The sequence below is a fragment of the Papio anubis genome, chromosome 8 (genome assembly GCF_008728515.1).
Source record: "Papio anubis isolate 15944 chromosome 8, Panubis1.0, whole genome shotgun sequence".
Lineage (NCBI taxonomy): Eukaryota > Metazoa > Chordata > Mammalia > Primates > Cercopithecidae > Papio > Papio anubis.
The window spans coordinates 4379418-4400422 of NC_044983.1; the positions used below are offsets into that span (position 1 = coordinate 4379418).

The 21005-nt window shown below is 40.0% G+C and overlaps 1 protein-coding gene across 2 annotated transcripts in view; it reads right to left on the minus strand.

Annotated features, from left to right (window-relative positions):
* The window catches only part of CSMD1 (CUB and Sushi multiple domains 1), a 2034404-nt gene that overhangs the window by 1520918 nt on the left and 492481 nt on the right, over positions 1-21005 (minus strand). The window lies entirely within an intron of this gene.

Below are 21005 nucleotides of genomic sequence, written 5' to 3' on the forward strand. Positions count from 1 at the left end.
GAGACACCTCCAGAGGTAATCAGTGTGCTATCATTCCAAGAATCCTCTCTTTTTTTAAACTGTGTATCTCACCTTACATGATATGCCTTCTCTGAGAGACTAGAGTCATATGCAGTGTTACAAGGATCATATAACAGTATGTTTAGGGTTGGAGTTTCTAATAAAGTTTATTTACCTTTTAACTTGACAATATTAAAAAGTAAGAACCTGTTGCAACAATATGATACTTTTAATTTTGAGAACATTTAAAAAATTACTAGTAGGAGCCTCTCACAAATGAAAAGAAGCATACAAAGAAGTACAAAAGAAACATGATGGCAAGATTTATAATTATCCAGAGTGGCTTTTTTAAAGAGCTAAAAGAATTTTTAAAAATACAAACTGGAGCCCGGCATGGTGGTTCACACCTGTAATCTCAGCACTTTGGGAGGACGAGGCGGGTGGATCACCTAACGTTAGGAATTTGGGACCAGCCTGGCCAACATGGAGAAACCCTGTTCTCTACTGAAAACACAAAAATTAGCCAGGCGTGGTGGCGCCTGCTCCTGTAGTTCCAGCTACTCGGGAGGCTGAGGCAGGAAAATTGCTTGAACCTGGGAGGTGGAGGTTGCAGTGAGCCGAGATGGAGCCACTGCACTCCAGCCTGGGTGACAGAGCAAGTCTCAATAAATAAATAAATAGCAAACTGGATAAAGCAAACGTACTTATCCTGTCATTCTTCCTGGAGAGTGTGGTCATCACTTCTGTTATAGAAGTCTGAAGTAGCTGAACCATGTCCAGTTAAAAGGAACCTTGTTGTGAACTGTTTCATTGAGAATCTGTTTTCTACTGTTTTCCTAATACCACGAGAGTGCATTGTTATCTCACCAAAAAAAAAAAAAAAAATATATATATATATATATATATATATATACTAGAAGGAAATTATTGCTGTAGGGAAAAGCAGGCTTCTCATGTCTAGTGTAGCTCTGAGTTGACCCCCAGGATGAATTTGCACAAATCACTTAACCCGTGTGTTCTGCAGCCTTTGAGAAACTGGTTCACCTGTTCGCTGAGAAAATTACATTTCTCACTAGAATATTTGAGCCTTAATTGAAGTTTGTAAAGCACGTTAACATCCTTATCTCGAGTCTATTGCGAGCATAGCCTTCTACTCTCATAAAAAGGCAGGGACCTTGTGTAGATGCATTAGACACCCAGACACTCAGTGGAGGGAAATCTCTCCTCCTCTTTGCACCATGCATCAAGTGGAGATCCTGTTACTGCAATCAGCACCGTTTAGCCTCACCTTACAAAACCAAGAATGCATCAGAAACAAGCACGTCTGTGTCATTCTCTAACATAGGCTTGCATTTACTAACTGCCTATGGGTCCTGTGTAGCTGTGTATCTATCTCTTTCTGACGACAACCTGGTATAGTATTCACTTTTTTGAGGTTTCAAAATATATCGCGTTATATGTTGAAGACGAGGACTCAGCAACCAAATAATATTGAGCTGTGTTTCTTGAGGCCGACTGCCACATGTGGGTTTTGTCATACCCTTGTCATTAATGCCTGGGTCCCTGGTTAAAGATCTAGATTCCTGGGGCCCATCCCTAGTTCTTGAGTTCATCATCTTAGTGACTGGCCCCAGAAATCTACATATTAACTGTCTTCCCCAAGTGATTCTTCGGTGCCGTGATTTTTGAAAACCTTCACAATAAAACAGATATTTCTATTTATCTCCCAACCCAAGTAGTGACAAAATATGAATATATCTAAATATCACCTAAATAGGAAACTGCCTTTTCCACTCCAGCCTTGTTTATAATGAGCATCTCAAGGCTTCAGAGCCACACATGTAAGATTCTGAACACACATAAGTTCCAGATTATAGTCAGTTGTGCTTGTTTAGCTTTACCTTCCTATCAGCAAAGGGTCCAAATTTAGATTTGTACGTGCCCATGCATGTTCCCCTGCTGTGCCAGCCCAATCGCACTGACCCTTATCTTTCTCATTTTTAATCTAAGTATGCCTTAATCTATCAAAAGGGTTATTTCAATAAATATAAAATGAGAAATCTCAATGATAAGGAGACCCTGGGTCATAGTTGAATTGGCGGTGTTTTTTTCTTTCTTAGTGGGAGATAAAATAATAATGTATTCAGCATCCGAAGGCATCTTAGATTTGATCAAATTTCTTCTTCTTTGCTGTTTTAAAGATAGAGAAGGAATTAACCTGTTTTTATTTGGTGACGTACTAAGCTAATACTTTTCACCTGTTATCTCATCTAATCCTTTTAAAATAAACTTTTAACACATGAGGAAATAAAAGCACTAAGAGGTTGAATACCTGAGGCCACAGACCTTGTAAATGCTTCAAGATTCGGTCTCTTGGTTTGTTCCATATATCAGACTACCTCTTTAAGCTTAAAGATGTAAATATTAGATACTGTGCCTACTATATGCCAGAGACAATTCTAAGCACATAATGGGATTAACTTGTTTAATTTTAATAATCCCATGAAGTAGATACTCCTCTTACTTCTATTTTAGAAGGCAGGAAATTGTGGCACAAAGGGATTAAGTAACTTGATCAAAGTGACTCGAAGTGTGGAAACAACAGAACGCAGAAGCCTGGGTTTCTGATCCATTACTCTTAGCTGTTATATTACACAGGCTTCGTCAGTACAAGTCTTTCCAGAGATTTAGGAATTATCCTGCCAGACCCTTCCATGGGCACCTTTATGACTGTCTACAAAAATCATTGATACAAAGGTAGCAATACAATAACTCTTTTTAAAAAATCTTTTAAGTTCAGGGCTACAAGTGCAGGTTTGTTGCATAAGTAAACTTGTGTCATGGGGGTTCGTTATATAGATCATTTCACCCCCCAGGTATTAAGCCTAGTACTCAGTAATTATTTTTCCGGATCCTCTCCCTTCTCCCATCCTCCACCCTTCAATAGCCCCCAGTGTGTGCTCTTCCCCTCTATGTGTCCATGTGATCTCTTCATTTAGCTCTCATTTAAATAAGTGAGATCATGTGGTACTTGGTTTTCTGTTTTTGCTAATAATGGCCTCCAGTTCCATGCATGCTCCTGCAAAGGACATGATCTTTTTTTTTTTTTTTGAGACAGAGTCTGGCTCTGTCGCCCAGGCTAGAGTGCAGTGGCCGGATCTCAGCTCACTGCAAGCTCCGCCTCCCAGGTTCCCGCCATTCGTTTGCCTCAGCCTCCCGAGTAACTGGGACTACAGGCGCCGCCACCACGCCCGGCTAATTTTTTGTATTTTTTTGTACATACGGGGTTTCACCCTGTTAGTCAGGATGGTCTCCATCTCCTGACCTCATGATTCCCCCGTCTCGGCCTCCCAAAGTGCTGAGATTACAGGCGTAAGCCACCACCCCTGGCAGATCTTATTTTTTCTTACGGCTGCCTAGTATTCCATGGTGTGTAGGTACCATATTTTCTTTATCCAGTCTATTGTTGATGGGCATTTATGTTGATTCCATGTCTTTGCTCTTGTGAATAGTGTTTCAGTGGACACACATGTGCATGTGTCTTTGTGGTAGAATGTTTTATATTCCTTTGGGTATATGCCCAGCAATAGGATTGCTGGATTGAACGTTATTTCTGAATTTAGGTCTTTGAGGAGTTTCCACACTGTCTTCCACAATGGCTGAAATAATTTACACTCCCACTAACAGTGTATAAGTATTCATTTTTAGTCACAACCTCACGAGCATGTTATTTTTTGACTTTTTAAAAAAATAATAGCCATTCTGACTGGTGTGAGATGGTATCTCATTAGAGAAATGCAAATCAATACTAAAACTCTTAATTTTCTATTTATTTTTTTAAGGAACTCCATAAAGTAGGGGCATGTATGTAAAATTTTCCAAATATATTGATTTTTAGTAAGTATGGGAGGCACAGGTATAAAATATGCAAAAATGATAATAGAGGAATGGAGTTAAGTAGTAAAATGTTCTAGCAATTGATATGGTTTGGCTCTGTGTCCCCATCCAAATCTCATCCTGAGTTGGACTACCATAGTTCCCACATGTTGTGGGAGATAACTGAATGACGGGGCGGTTTCCCCCATACTGTTCTGGTTGTAGTGGATAAGTCTCATGAGATCTGATGGTTTGATAAGGGGAAATCCATTTCACTTGGTTATCATTCTCTCTCTTGCCTTTCACCTTCCACCACGATTGTGAGGCCTCCCCAGTCATATGGAACTGTGAGTCCAATAAACCTCTTTCTTTTATAAATAGCCCAGTCTCAGATATGTCTTTATCAGCAGCATGAAAACGAACTAATACACCAGTAGATAAATTATTTTGCTTAATGCTGCTATATTTTCTAAAGCTGGCTAATTATATCTAAAGATAAAAACAAGTCATTACCATTTAGAAAACCCCAGTGCTTTAATGTAACAGACTTCTAATCAATAAAGCAATAATGTATGATGTATGAAGGTCATACAAACATGAGTGACAAGGACACCAAAACTTATATTGGTTTTCTCTCAAGGATATTGAAATCAAATAGGTGATTCATTTTCAATACAAGCATAGGTGCAGCTAAGACTAATTTAAAACAGCAAAATATGATTTATAGGCTAAACACACATTTAATCCATTTTTATAAAAGAAACACTGATTTTGGTTGTCATGATGAAAAAGAAAGGTTCAGACAGTTCTAGAAAATAATCTTCAACAAAATAAATAATGAAGAACCGGTTTACCATTTAAATTTTTAATATGAGTTAAATGGTTTCTGAGGGTTTCAAAAACTCTAGAAAATGACAAAATATTTCTGAGTGTTTCACAATACTTAGAGTAAGTCTAAAATGAATGGAAGGGGTCTGCTTATTCAAGCCAAGCATCGTGGCTCACTTTGTTATAAACTGTTGTTGTCTCTCATTGACAGTCCTGCATGTTCTGAGAGAGCACAGCCCTGGGAGCCACATCCCATCGCCTATTGGTTGATAGGGCTGCATTAGGCATTCCTTAGTCTGCCAAGCAATACTTCAGCATCAGTTCAAAAAGAAAGGGTGTCTGTTAAACAGGAGAACTGGGGTCATGGGATTCCACAACAAAGGCTAGAAGGATTTGTAGAGGGCGCTTCCCTTGTCAGCAGAGTGATTGGACTGCAGCTTGGATGACTTGACAAAAAAAAAAAAAAAAAAAAAAAAGACCTTGCTTTCTGATTGTTTTCAAAAATTCTATGGAAGGACTTTCTTCTAGGAAGAAGGTTTTATTTTGTTTGTCCCTCTGTCCTGATCACTTTTAAGTTATGGGGATTTAAAAATTTTTAACATTGAGAGAGAGAGAAAGGTGGGGTTTTCTTACATTATGAACACTCTCTCATTCACTAACTATATCAGAACCAGAAGACACAGAGAAGGATGGGGGTTTTCCTTCTTTGTTTCTGTACTTGGGCAATTTGAAGGAGGGCACAAAACAGAACAGGGGACCTTAAGCAAGTTGTTAAGTCCATCTCACAACACCCCACCCTCAGAGTCATACTGAATATATACTGAGTTTATACATACTGATGAACCCTCGGATTCATCACTCGCTCTCTCAGGTGTTAACTTAGAGGGTTGACGTGACCTGCTCTATAAGAGGGAAGGTGAGACAGATCTTCCTGCATGGTCCCCGCCTGGGAAGATATTGAAACAGTCACTCTACCGTATGGCTTTCTCCCCATTTTCTACTAATTTCTACCCGCACAGAAAGGAGATGATGAGAGAGCGTCTGTATTCAGGTTTTTCCAAATAAGGTCTTCAGGATAGGCTGTATGTCTTAGATGTTTACTGATTTGTAGAAAGAGAGTGTCCTTAATACTTCTTCACCTCTAGGATCCTACTTTTTATCCCTTGAGGAAAGACATTGGTTATATACCGTGGTCTCAGAGAAAGAAATTCCCAAATCTATTTGAACTGCCTGGAAATAAATGAAGCACCATGATGTTCAGACTTGCTTGGAATGCCTATCAGCTGAGTACATTTATCCCCAGTTGAAATTTTTACCAACCAAACTTTTCAAACAATCTGTCTTCATTTTTATCTTTCAATTGAGTTATTGCCCTACAGATGGAGCCTGATACACTGACTCTCCCAGGGAGAGGAAGGGCTTCCGCAGATTCACAAGTTCCTTCAAACGTGTGTCTGGGCTGGGCAGCAATCCTGCTTCTTCAATTCCTCATCGTACCATCAATAGTCAGTTAATGGAATGACAACATTCTTATAATTGGGTGACTTTATTTCTTGCCTCTTCTGTCCATGGATGTTCAAGCTAGAAAATGGATAATGCTTTCTACTATCAAAATTGATCTTCTATGCTATCGCAGAGCCCAGGTTAATGAGGCTAACCAAAATCAAGCTGTTAACAAATTAACAAAACAAACCTCAAAATAAGTACATGATCTTAATCCCAATAAATCCAATGGCTTTACTTTTTCAAAGTTGGTGACATATTGAACTGCATCTGCTAGTGACAAAAGAAATGGCAAATTCCAAAATGTGGCAACATATAAACACAAATGTCAAAAACCACATTATGGTGACATTTCACTCTGACCAGGGAGTAAGAAGTGGATTTCCTGGCAGCCAGGAAGTTTATTTCAATTATTTTGTTGCCACAAAGTTCATCACCCCGATATTGATAGATATTGGAAGATCTGCTTCTGAATTCCTCCTCATGTAATAACAATCATTTGTGTCTAGCAATCCTGACTTCAAGTAATAATATCAAAGTATTAAAATTAATTTCTCTCTCTTTCATCATGTGTGTATATAGACACATAGGCACATAGAGCTTTTATTTCTCTTTCATCATACATACGTGTATATGTGTATATATACATAATAAATAATATATACATTATATATTATATATACATAATATATACACATAATATATATTATGTAATATATACATTATGACATATATTACATTATATATACACATTATATTATACACACACACACAGACACACAAACATATAGGCCCATAGAGATTTTTATTCCCCCAGCTACAAATAACAGTAGTTTGCGATGATTCTACCAGGTGGCATCTCAAATCTATATAGCTCCTTCTCGTTTTTACTTCCAGAAATCATAAAATTATTTACATTTAATTATAATATAGTTGTGAACTACCATATATCTTTTAAAATATTTCTTCCTCTATGTTAATTTTAGATTTTAAAAATTAATGATGTTTATATTTTAAATGTTTATCTGTTCAGTAATATTTTTGAAGTAAGCATAATAGAAGCTTACCAATGCATACCTAATAAGTCCATCTTTCTGAAACTTTATTTATATAAATACAACTCAGTGACCTAAACACTGTGAAGTAAATATAGATTGGGAAACTGAAGTTTGGCCACTTGGAATTAAGCAAAAGTGAAATACAAAGGAAAATGTACAAAGAGGGTTCCCCTTGATGGAAGAAAGCCACTTCCTGACACAAAGAAACTAAGTGATAAATGATCCCAAAAACTTCCTCTGCTCCGCAGCAAAGATGACTGCAAAAGTTCCACTTGGCTATTGTTATTAATTACCCATCAAGCTCGCAATGTTGCAACTAAGATAAAAAGCAAGATGAAGGAGGAATTAGAATTTAATTAAAGCTTGTCAAGTAGGCAGGTTCCTAAATGGTAGCTCACGGAGAGAGACCCACAACTGACAGCTACACAGGTTTTAGTTTCAACACCTCCCACGTCGAGGTGCTGAGGCTAAACAAAGTTCCACTTAAGAGAATGTTAATATCTTTTCGATTTCTAATTAAGTTGGATAACTTTTTTTTCTTTTTGCTATCTTAGCCTCAAGGAAGAATACCAGATCACATAAGGCACTATTTCAAGCAATGTGTAATAATGATGACGTTTCAAAATTAAGATGGAAATAAGGCAAAACCTTTTGTTGTAAAAAGATTTTTCTATAAAATAATTAAGTCCATTTAAAAAACTATGCTAAAATGCCTTTTCACAGTGAGAGGTGACAATGTGCTAGCAGCCCTCACTCTCAGCGCCTCCTCTGCCTCCGCGTCCACTCTGGCGGTGCTTGAGGAGCCCTTCAGCCCACCACGGCACCATGGGAGCCCCTCTCTGGGCTGGCTGAGGCCAGAGCCGCCTCCCTGTGCTTGCAGGGAGGTGTGGAGGGAGAGGCGCAGCGGGAACCGGGGCTACACGCGGCACTCGCGGGCCAGTGTGAGTTCCGGCAGGCGTGGAGGGAGCTCAGCACCCCGCACACGGAGTAGTCTGCCGGCACCGCCTGCTCAGGGCAGTGAGGGGCTTAGCACCTGGGCCAGCAGCTGGGGAGGTTGCCCGGCATCCCCCAGCACTGCTGGACCCCCGGCACTGCACTCAAATTCTGGCCAGGTTTAGCTACCACCCGGCAGCATAGGGCTAGGGACCTGCAGCTCGCCATGTCTGAGCTCCCCACCCCCACGTGGGCTCCATCACGGCCCAGAGCCTCCCCAACTGCAGGGCCCCCTGCTCCATGGCGCGGGGTCCCATCAATAGCCCAAGGGCTGAGGAGTGCAGGGGCACTCAGGACTGACGGGCAGCTCCGCCTACAGCCCTGGTGCAGGATTCACTGGGGGAAGCCAGTTGGGCTCCTGAACCAGATGGGGACTTGGAGAACTTTTATATCTAGCGGGAGGATTGTATGTGGACCAATCAGCACTCTGTGTCTGGGTAACCTAGTGGGGACTTGGAGAACTTTTCCCTCTGGCACGCTGTCTAGCTCCAGGATTGTAAATACACCAATCAGCACTCTGTGTCTAGCTCAGGGTTTGTGAGTACACCAATTGGTACTCTGTATCTAGCTAACCTAGTGGAGACTTGGAGGACCAGCACTCTCTGACTCTGTGTCTAGCTCAAGGATTATAAATTAACCAATCAGCACTCTGTGTCTAACTCAGGGTTTGTAAATACACCAATCAGTACTCTGTGTCTAGCTCAAGGTTTGTAAATACACCAATTGGTACTCTGTATCTAGCTAACTCTGTATCTAGCTAACTAGCACTCTGTGACTGTCTAGCTCAAGGATTGTAAACACACTAATCAGCACTCTGCCAAAATGGACCAATCAGCGCTTTGTAAAATGGACCAATCAGCTCTCTGTAAAATAGCCCAATCAGCAGGATGTGGGTGGGGTCAGATAAGGCAATTAAAGCAGGCTGCTGGAGCCAACCACCGGCAACCCACTGGGGTCGCCTTCCACACTGTGGAAGGTTTGATCTTTAGCTCTTTGCAGTAAATTTTGCTGATCACTGTTTGGGTCTATGCTGCCGTTATGAGCTGTAACACTCACCACGGAGGTCTGCAGCTTCACTCCTGAAGCCAATGAGACCAGGAATCCACAGGGAAGAACGAACAACTCCAGATGAGCTGCCTTTAAGAGCTGTAACACTCGCCACGAAGGTCTGCAGCTTCACATCTGACAGCGAGACCACGAACCACCAGAAGGAAGAAGCTCCAGTCATATCTGAATATCTAAAGGAACAAACTCTGGGCACACCATCTTTAAGAACTGTAACACCGCGAGGGTCCGCGGTTTCATTCTTGAAGTCAGTGAGACCAAGAACTCACCAATTCCAGACACAAGAGGATATAAAAAGAAACTCTACTCAGTCTAACGGCCTTCATTATCTAAAAAAAAAATGTCCTAAATATGCTCAAAAAAATGAATTAACTTAGGCAAGAGAGAGATAACAAGGCTAAACATGTCTTTATTTTCATTTATCTGTAAAACCAGACCCTTAAGATTGGGAGGGACTAAATGGAAAAATGAAAATGAAATGAATGATATGAAACCCTGTGTTGTAGACTGAGTGTTTGGGTCTCTCCATAATGTATATGTGAAAATCCTAACCATCAAGGTGTTGGTATTAGGAGATGGGGCTTTCAGGCGGTGAGTAGCTCATGAGGATGGCGCGTTTGTCTCTTTTTCTCTCTGCCATGTGAGGACACAGGCAGAAGGCACCATCTATGAACAACAGCAGGGACTCACCAGACATGGAATTTGCTGGCACCTTGATCTTCGACTCACAGCTTCCAGAACTGTGAGAAATAAGTTTATGTTATTTGTAATCCAACAACTTAATGGTATTTTGCTACAGCAGCTCAAAATGAATAAGACTCCCTGGGAGCTGAAATGCCCTGAAAGACCTCTACTTGATATAACTATAGAAGTGGTTAACATTTGAAAAGTGCTTGTAATATCCAAGTGTGTTCTGAACACCTGACATATAGAAACTTGTTTAATTCTCACAATAACCTGTGGGGGGCTTGATCTCGTTGCCTCTGTTTTACAGAGAGCAGATGTGAAGTAGTATGCTCAAATGAATATTAACAAAATAAGTGGTGACTGTAGTCACCCTACTCTGAATCAAATATTGCATTTGTACAATGTTTTTAAACTGTTGGAGTCAGCAGCAGAACCCCAAAAATTTATATCCAGATTTGGTGCTTTCAATTTCTGTGCTGTAACACATCCAATCTATAGCAAAACACTCCCTTACATCCTCTAAAAAGGAACACCAAAGAATTACATAATCACGGGGGGGGGGGTGAAAAGTGTGGATATGTGGCATCTGTCAGCATCCCTAGCACCAAATGGACCCTCAGAAGTCAGCTGTGATCTGTCTCCCGTATATCCAAAAGGAAATACTCTGTTTCTATATTCCCTCTCTGCAAAGGCATCGCCAATTCATTCCTGATTCCCCTGTCCTTATAATAAAATGATATAAATCCTTTCCTACAGAATGTGTGCATGCCTTCAACAATTACTAAACCTTTTTTTTTTTTTTGAGACCGAGTCTTTCCCTGTCACCCAGGCTGGAGTGCAGCGACGCGATCTTGGCTCACTGCATGTCCATCTCCCAGCTTCAAGCAATTCTCCTGCCTCAGCCTCCTGAGTAGCTGGAAATACAGATGCATGCCACCACGCACAGCTAATTTTTTGTATTTTTAGTACAGATGGGGTTTCATCATGTTGGCCAGGTTGGTCTCAAACTCCTGACCTCAGGTGATCTGCCTGCCTCAACCTCCCAAAATGCTGGGATAACAGGTGTGAGACACTGCGCCCAGTCTACTAAACACTTCTTACACATTTTCTCCTGAAGGAGCCCTCATTTTTCTAAGAATACTCAAGGAACTGCAGAAAGCTCTGGAAACATGTTTCAAAGATGCAGTGTATAAAGAAAAACTTATTTGAGTATTTTGCTGTTACTGTTTGCTTAAACACATCCATGTATATTTCACATGCAATCCCCATCAAAACATTCACCATTCTTCAAAGTGATGCTCAAAGTCTTTATATTTGTTGGAAAAGTATAAAATGGGTGGTGAGGGGAACATCATATACCCAACGAGAAATGAGAGGTGGTTGGACTATCTGAAGAATTACTCTCAATGACTGTGTGGCAGACAGGCTATGAAGGTGCTCCCGTCCCCATCCCTGCCTTCTGGAGCAATACCTTCTCTTTAGTGTGGGCATGGCCTGTGACTTGCTTCTGGTCAGCAAGTAGCTAAGATGATGGCATGCGTGTGAGCACCTTTGATCTGGCAGGTGAGATTGCAGCACCCTCCCTGCTCAAGCCCTGGCTGCCATGATGTGAGATGTTTGCCATGAAAAGCTGACCTTTCTTTAGTAAAACCTGAGAGGAGAACATAGCCAGGCTGCCACCTGGCTTGCAGCCTTGTGAGGTCCTAAACAGGGTGTCCAGTCATGCCCTGCCCAGACTACAACCCACAGACACCGTGAGATCATTCACTCGTGCTGCTTTAAGCCACTATGTTTGTGATCATCATTAAGTAACAACAGGAAATGAATGCCAACTGCCTTTGCCACAAAATTGATGTCTGTCTTTCCAGGTGAATTTATGATATTCAGTTATCGTTTTTTTGTTTTTGTTTTTTGAGACAGAATCTTGCTCTGTTGCCAGGCTGGAGTGCAGTGGCACGATCTTGGCTCAGTGCAACCTCTGCCTCCTGGGCTCAAGCGATTCTCCTGCCTCAGCCTCCCAAGTAGCTGGTGCTTGGGAGCACTGCACAGGTGCCTGCCACTGCACCCAGCTAATTTTTTGTATTTTTAGTAGAGACGGGGTTTCACCATCTTGGCCAAGTTGATCTGGAACTGCTAACCTCCTGATCCACTATCTTCGGCCTCCCAAAGTGCTGGGATTACAGGTGTGAGCCACCACGCCCAGCCTAGATATCTTGTAACTGCAATCATTGCTTAATGTCCCCTAACTTAGTTTCTAAAGAATAAAATGTGTATTTCACATCAGTCCTATCTAGTATTGGTTTTAACTTTTAGTTTTTTAATGACAACTGATTAATTACTTAAATAATTTAAATTACATATTTATTCATCACATTTTTTAAACACCAGCCACGTTCTAGGAACTGTCATAGATGCTAAGGATATGACATGCAGAATTCTTCTCATCAAGGAGATCACAGACAAGAGAAAGAAACAAAGACTGAAATCAGGAGAGGGAAAAATGCCTATCTGACCCATGCTCAGAATGGTCTTAATATACAGAAAAGGCAAACAAGAGACTCTCAACTTCAGGTGCACAGCATAGAACAGAGGCCAGAAGCCAGGATAACCCAGGGTCAGAATGTGCACTAGCTCCACGAGGTCGGGCATATTAATTCAGTTCTAAGTGTTTCTGTTTTCTCAAAAATAAAGTCGGAAACACATTATCCTCTTGCTTATAGTGTTACAGCACATGATTTAACACACACAAAGCACATCAGAGGTTTCTAGGACTATAACTTATCATGGGAGTGGATAAGTGAGAGTTTTAGAAGAAACATGAGAGCTGATTTGTGAACCACAGGGACGAGTTTACAGGCTCACAGTGTATTGATGCTAGGGACGTGTAGGGAGCTCCCATGGTACCAGGCAGTGGTGAGGAGGTCGTCTACCAGGGCCTAATAAGAAATAAGTTTACTAAGGGGTACTAGGCTTAATATGCGGGCGATGAAATAATCTCTACAACAAACCCCCATGACACAGGTCTACCTATGTAACAATCTGCACATGTACCACTGAACTTAAAATACAAGTTAAAATAAATACATAAAACTTCAGTATTAAAAAGAAAGAAATTAATTTAGAGAGACCATTAGGGAAGATCCCAAGAGGAGACGCCTGACGTGCCAAGGAGGGCAGCCTTATCTGGAAGGGGACAAGTCTGGGCGTACCTGTCCAGGATCTTCTAGCAACATCTATTACAGCGATCAGCCCTGGGTTTGCAATATAATTAACCTTACGTCCTAGCTGTGATAAGCTCAGCAAAACTGCCTGTGAAAGGATATGTTAAATAGCTACGGACTTGAGTTGGTGTATCATTTTGGTAATTTCACCTCCTTGCTCTCACATTTCATAGTCTGTCTCCTGGAAAATGATTTTTCAATGTTTAACGAAAAGTGGGCAAAAGGTCTAAACAGATAACTCGTCAAAAAAGATACGAAGAGAGTAAATAAGCACTTGAAAAGATGCTCAACATCATGTCGTTAGAAAGTGAGACACCACTACACGCCACTGAAGAATCGCCAAAATCCAAAACATCAACACAACCAAATTCTGTTGGGGTTGTGGAGCAATAGGAAGGCTCACTCATTGCTGGTGGGAATGCAAAATGGTACGGCCACATTGGCAGACATGTGGCAGTTTCTTACAAAGCTAAACATATAATCCAGCAACTGTCCTCTTTGGTCTTTATGTAAATGAGTTGAAAATTTATGTTCACACAAAATCTTTACAAAATATTTATAGCAACTTTATTCATAATTGCCAAAAATTGGAAGTAATCAAGACATTCATTAATAGATGAATGGATAAACTATGGTACATCCACATAGTGGAATATTACTCAGCAAAAAAAAAAAAAAGAAAAAGAAAGAAAGAAATGACCCATCAAGACACAAAAAGACATGAAGAAAATATATTTTATTTATTATTCTTTTTTAGATACAGGGTCTAACGCTATTATCCAGGCTAGAGCACAGTAGTGCGATCATAGCTCACTGAAGCCTCTGACTTCAAGGGATCTGCCCACCTCAGCCTCCTGAGCAGCTGGTACTACAGGCACGTGTCAGCATGCTCAGCTCACGTTTTAATGTTTTGTCTACACAGGATCTTGTTGTGTTACCCAGGCTGGTCTCGAACTCCTGGCCTCAAGGAATCCATGGCGAAAATTTAAATGCATATTACTAAGTGAAAGAAGGCAGTCTGTAGGATGCCAAATATATGACATTCTGGAAAAGGCAGAAGGTGAACTAAAATTATATTTTACATCACAAGTAAAAATGAGCTTAGATTCCTTGGTATATATTAAGTTAATTTCTTTTTAATCACATCTGATAATTATAATATTGACCATCTTATAGTAATTTCTCACATGATTGGCTTCAGTTTTTAGAAGTGAAAACAATATAATTGGCCGGGCGCGGTGGCTCAAGCCTGTAATCCCAGCACTTTGGGAGGCCGAGACGGGCGGATCACGAGGTCAGGAGATTGAGACCATCCTGGCTAACCCGGTGAAACCCCGTCTCTACTAAAAAAATACAAAAAACTAGCCGGGCGTGGTGGCGGGCGCCTGTAGTCCCAGCTACTCGGGAGGCTGAGGCAGGAGAATGGCGGGAACCCGGGAGGCCGAGCTTGCAGTGAGCTGAGATCCGGCCACTGCACTCCAGCCTGGGCAACAGAGGGAGACTCCGTCTCAAAAAAAAAAAAAAAAAAAGAAAACAATATAATCATTTTTAGTAAAGGGATTAAATATTTTGGTTTAATTATGTCCACGAAGCACTAGTGGTGCCTTCGGATTTATCTTTAGTCAAAATACATAGACAACTGAAGGTAAGAGGATTTTTGAGAATGAGACATCACATGTAGACCCGTGGAAACTGCCCATGGCCACAGGCACCACCCATGCAAATCTATGAGACACAAATCTCTTTCCATACAGTTCTTAATCCTTATTCAGAGCACACAGTAATTTACTCCAGATGCTGCTCCTCATGCATACTTTGTTGTAGAGAACATGCTTGAAAAATACATTTTTCATTTAACATGGGCCTGTGCTATCAATTAGATGGAAGAAACTGTCACAGGCAGTGAAAACTCTTATTAAAAATTGATTTTAGTCTAGTTAAGTCTCGACACCCAACTCCAATCTGAAGATCAAGGTTGTGTCAGAATAAAGGCCAAAAGAAAAAAGATCAATATCAAATATTTCAGTCCTGAGGTTAATACATTTGTTTATAAAAGCACACTGAACCATCTGTATTCTGGAAGACCTAGTCTGGTACCACAAGAAGACGAGATTTTTTTTAAAGGCAGCAATAGTATTCTTCAACTCAAGACAGTAAGAGTTATATACCTACATTAGATGCACAAAAATATGTTACGTAAAATAATTTAAAATCGTCTTAACAAATAATTGCCATTCTTCCTAAAAGCTAATTTAAAATCCTGAGAGAGACAGAGAAAGAGAAAAAGAAAGAGAGAGAGAGAGAATGTTCACTCTTAACTATTCACCTAAATGATGCTAAATGATGGTTGTTAGTTTGGTAATGGATTATTACTGATACAAACACATTCTAAAGCTGGTGATGGTTGGGACTGGTGGTTCATGCCTGCAATGTCAGCACTTTGGGAGGCTGAAGCAGGAGGATTGCTTGAGCCCAGGAGTTCAAGAACACCCTGGGTAACCCATTGGGATCCCATCTCTACAAAAACATTTTTATAAAAAATTAGCCAGGCAATGGGGCATGCACCTGTAGTCCCGGCTACTCAGGAAGCTGAGGTGGGAAGATTGCTTGAGGCCAGGAATTTGACGCGGGAGTGAGCGATAAGCGCGCCACTGTTCTCCAGATTGAGTGACAGATGCAACTCTGTCTCAAAGAATGTCTTAAAACACAAAAACAAAAACCTAATGATTAAACATTTAAAAATAATGTAAATAGGATTAACTCTATCCCTAAGAATAGTATTTACTGAGCTGAAGAGGAGCCACTAGAGGGCATCGTTCACAGTAGGACACAGTTTTCATTCAGTTACAGCCATGACTGATCTCATATAAAGAAGCAATGACCAAGAAATTAAAATGATAGACACTAACAACTGACTTGAATTTTAAAATTTGGTTAAAAAGGTCAACTTGGTTCTACTGATTGACTTCAAGTGCCTTAAGCATGTACACGCAGATATAGGAGAAGACCTCAGAGGCCCTGCAGGAAGGAACATAAATGCTATTCCTGGGTCCCATCCTATCTAGTGGACAAAACGAGGCTTCCAAAGGGAGGTTTAGAAAAATGAAGAGAGTTAGAGTAGAGAAAACTGGGGTACAATATCGTTGTTTCAAAAACCAATATTCCTGTCAGTCACATAAACGTTAAGAAACCAGCTCTATCTTCCTTACCAGATACAGATTTCCATGTAAATGGAACAAACGTAAAGGAAGAATGTCATTTATTTTATTCTTATAACTTTCATAGACAAAACATGTAAGTTAGTAGTTATTTTCGTGGCCATGATAAGTTGCTCAATGACATTTGAGACTTACTAAAGTGAAATATGAATAGTTTTTATATTTTAATATTCACAAGTCAGTTTCCCTACAATTAGTTTATAGCATATATTGCTTTAAAGCATTATTATGCTTTCATGTGAAGACAATTCTATCCAAGTTTTACATTTATTTTACAAAAATAAATTGCTTCTATCTAATAAACATTATTGGATATGTATCTGGGCTATGGTTTAAAAATAATGCAAGTCAATAAAACGTCACAAATTACATTAAAATATGAGTTATAAAAGAGAGTTCGCTTTATCCACATTTATGTTACTTGGCATCTTCATCACCATTCCTGCTATACAAAAAGAAGCCTTTGAATTCCAATCAGTTGGGTTAAATATGCAGAAATGGCTGCATAGATTGTCTTGTTGATTACCTATTCTCTATCGTGATTATATCTTTTTATAATTTTGTGGGAGATAGATTAGGAAAGAGAATAAATTTAGAAAATAGAGTCAGGATAGGTAGCAATTCTACCCGAAACATGGAAACAAAAGCTTAAAATTCTCATTGTTAGGACAAATTGAAAGAAGAAAAAAAATATGCAGCAATATACATAATTAAAAGGCAGCAGGAAAAAAAAAGTGGAGAAAATAAAGAGAAGAGGTGCTTAAGAGAGAGAAAACAAATAAAAGAAACGAGATCACATACAACGTGGCAGAAAAGCATTAGGGACAGGTAGACAATGAAAGAAATCAGATTCGCTATTCACCCTGCTTCTAAAACACATGGACAAGACGCAGCATTATTATAAACACGTGAGGTAGGAACTGGGACTTCCGTTATACTTAGCATTACCCAAAATTTCATGAGAATTCCTGGGATTTTAATAAAAGGATTAATAATGGGAAACTACTTGAAAACTATATATTGATGTCATAAAAACGTGACTAATACAAAACGACTTCTCAACTGAGCACGGTGGCTCATGCCTGTAATCCCAGCACTTTGGGAGGCTGAGGCGGGTGGATCACAAGGTCAAGAGTTTGAGACCAGCCTGGCCAACATGCTGAAACCCCATCTCTACTAAAAATACAAAAAATTAGCTAGGCGGGGTGGCATGCACCTGTAATCCCAACTACTTGGGAGGCTGAAGTAGGAGAATCGCTTGAACCCAGAAGGCAGAAGTTGCAGTGAGCCAATATCGCACCACTGCATTCTAGCCTGGGTGACAGAGCAAGACTCCATCTTGGAAACAAAGAATTGTCTTTTAGGGTGCAAATATTAAAATGTATGATTCAGACCTTGTGGAAGAATAGATGAGATAAAAATGTAAGTAAATACTAGCAAGTTAACTGGCCCAAGAAAGATTAGCTTCCCACCTTATAGGAGAGGTGTTGATATTGTTGACTTGGTTAGATTTCCACTAAATATTTTGACATTCAAATATGTTTTCTTAAAAGCCCATTCTAGCTAACATTTGTCATAGCCTCTTTATAAACAAATATTAGAATTATTAATGTAAGTGGATTTCATTTAATTTTTCTGTTTTCTGCTCCATCTCACCCTCCTAACGCCAGGTGCACATAAATTCTATGTGGCAAATGACAAGAACCAAAGTTCTAAGTATTCCAAAGTGCAAATAGTCTGGCCTTCAGCAACTGAGATCCATATAATTCCTACAGAGATACTTAATGTGGTCTTAATTGGCACTTTTTTTTTTTGTTCCACTTAAATGATGCCAAACAAATTTTGGCATACATGAGCTAAGTTAGAGAAAATTAACAATGCCTAGTTTTGTTGACTTGCAATTCCTTTTAAGCTATACTATGAAGAAAAAATTTAAATTCCATGTTCATGCTGCTCATTTTCATTTTTGCAAAGAAAAAAAAAACAATCTTAGTTTTGCTCTCTGTGCACAACAGCAGTACGGGGCTGGCATGAGGTGGATTGAAGTCTGAGCAATGGTTCAGTATGAAAAGCCGTGCTCCTTAGGTTCTGCCCAGACTTTTCAGTGATCAGCAGCACAGGAGTCCATCCAGACCGGGGGTTAGGGAGAGCTGATGAGATTCATGTGCCATCTCAGAAAGAATACATAAAAACCTGGACATTCTATGGAAGGCAAGCCAAAAGAATGTGGAATCTCCCTTTGTGGAACTTGTAAGTCGGGTAATATACCAGGGAGTATGTTAACACAGCTGGAAGACCGCTGTTCTGAGCTTCGCCTCCCTGCCTTCTCTCTGCTCCGTGTGGCTCTCTTCTTATTGCCATTCCTGGGTTATTCCTCCTCTCCCCGTCTCATAGCTCCTTTTGGTCTCCCCCTCCCTTTATCCTGCCACCCTGACAAAGCAGACACACCACTTGCATTCAGTCATCAGCTGATAATGAGTAAGAAGCTACTTGCTTGGAAGAAAGCTGGGAGTCATTTTGAAAGCATTTCCTTAGAGCTGAGACATCCTGAGACATGGACTTTTGATGGGTAATCAAGGTTTAGAAAAATGAGTTCACGGAAGGTTTACAGTATCAGGACAGATCTTTCCCAGGCTTTCCAGACCATTTCATGCTTGTTTTGTGAATCAAAGAGCACAGGCACAGAGGCTGGAGGAAGCAAACTAATAGCTTACAAAGCTACAAAAGGAAAGGGAGACAATAAGGCTTGAAAAGAAACACTTAAAAAAAATGGAAATACCCATTTCCTCTCTCTTTCTTTCTCCTGCCTCTGTGAGTACTGCTAGACAGATGCCATCAACATTTCAGCAGCAATGACATCCCAGACAGCTTGTCTATAGCCCCGGACTCAGTTTTTTTGGTATTTCTTTTAGCAGAATATTCCAGAGCATATGGTCTTTTACCTTTCCTTGGCCTCCAGACTGTGCTACTCCTGGACGCTCACTTCCTCTCAACTCATCTTCCTCATGATGTTGAATAGCATTACTTCTTTGCAACCCAAAGCAAGGTATTTTGAAAGTATTATCTCTCACTTGACAAAGTAAATCTATTTATATAGCCACTGGCTTAGTGCTTAAAAAAAAAAAGTTCTTAATGTTCTTAATAAATGTTGTGGATGCTTATATTTTGGGGGGGAATATTAACTGCCTTTCAATTTATGCATAACCTTTTCAGGCCCAATTATGTTTCACACAGTTATAACCTGTCATCTCTCTTTAGTCTCCTTTCCCAAAACCAGCTTGTTCTGTATATAGTAGCTCCACTGAGGAGTGGGGAGGAAAGACGGATGAGTGGAGAAGACATGGTGGATGCTGCCATTTAGGCAAAGGCAGGCATTTAAGTAAAGACAGATGAGAATGGGAACTTGTACCCCAGTGAGGAAATTACCATACTCCAATTAAGCGGAAGGCAGAGCATAAAGAGTGTGCAAGCTAAAAATACACAACTCCTTTCAGCACAAAACTCCTCGAAACAATTCTGCAAGAAATATGTGTAAGATCTGAAGCTTGGCAGAAAGATTGGTAGCAAGCACAGCTCTCCAAATTCAATGGTAGAAAAATAATTTCTTTCTCTTTGGTACAGTCTTAGAAATGTGCAGGCATCCTGTTGGCATTTGAATGCATGGTGCCTTCAAGAACCTCACGCACACAGACCTGAAACAGCCCATGAGGTTTGCTAAAGAAACAATAGAAGCCAGGTCTGCGTGTAAAATGACAAGTGCAGTAAACGTCCCGCAGGCCCGGGCTTCATTGTCATCTGCTGGAAGTGTCCTCCATGTTTGTGAGACACCCTGGTTACACATCTATTTTAGTCCTCAAACATGGAAATAATCCACTTTGTCTTTTGTGGGACTACAGTAAGCTAATCGGGGAGGGACACACAGTTATCGTTCTACTGTTGATGCTAACCTGATGCTTAGCAGATGGGGTTGCTCAATGATCGTTTGCAGACTCAACTCTTGCTCAGCTTCCATGAAAGTACAAACTACTTGTTTTCCAAGGTTATTTGTGAGTAAGGTTGATTTCCATTTTATTTAAATATTTAGACATATACACATTAACCTATTTATTATGTATTTATATAATTTTATATAGCAGGTGCATATTTGTGTATATATTTCTAAATCAGTTCATAATATTAATGCATGCTTAACAGGTATTTACTTAAATTTTTTAAAATGAATTTTAGTTCAAATTTTAAATTTTAAAATTAACGTAAATCACTTAATTAAATGTAATTTTAGAGAGAGATAAGAGAAAATGTCCAGACTCTTACTGAAACTTGGAGAAAGATGATTCAAGTATAAAATAGTTCGTTCAAAATACAAAGTGTTGTCAAGGTAAAATAAAGTTGCTTCTTTCTAATTTCATCTGTAAAGAGAGAGCTCATGTTTATCGAGTACCTACTGTATGGTTCCAGACAGTTAGCTAAGCCCTCTGAATGCATCAAATCTAATCTCCAAAATTAGTCGACCTTCATTTTATAGAAGAGGATATTAGCCAAGCTAACAGAGTTAT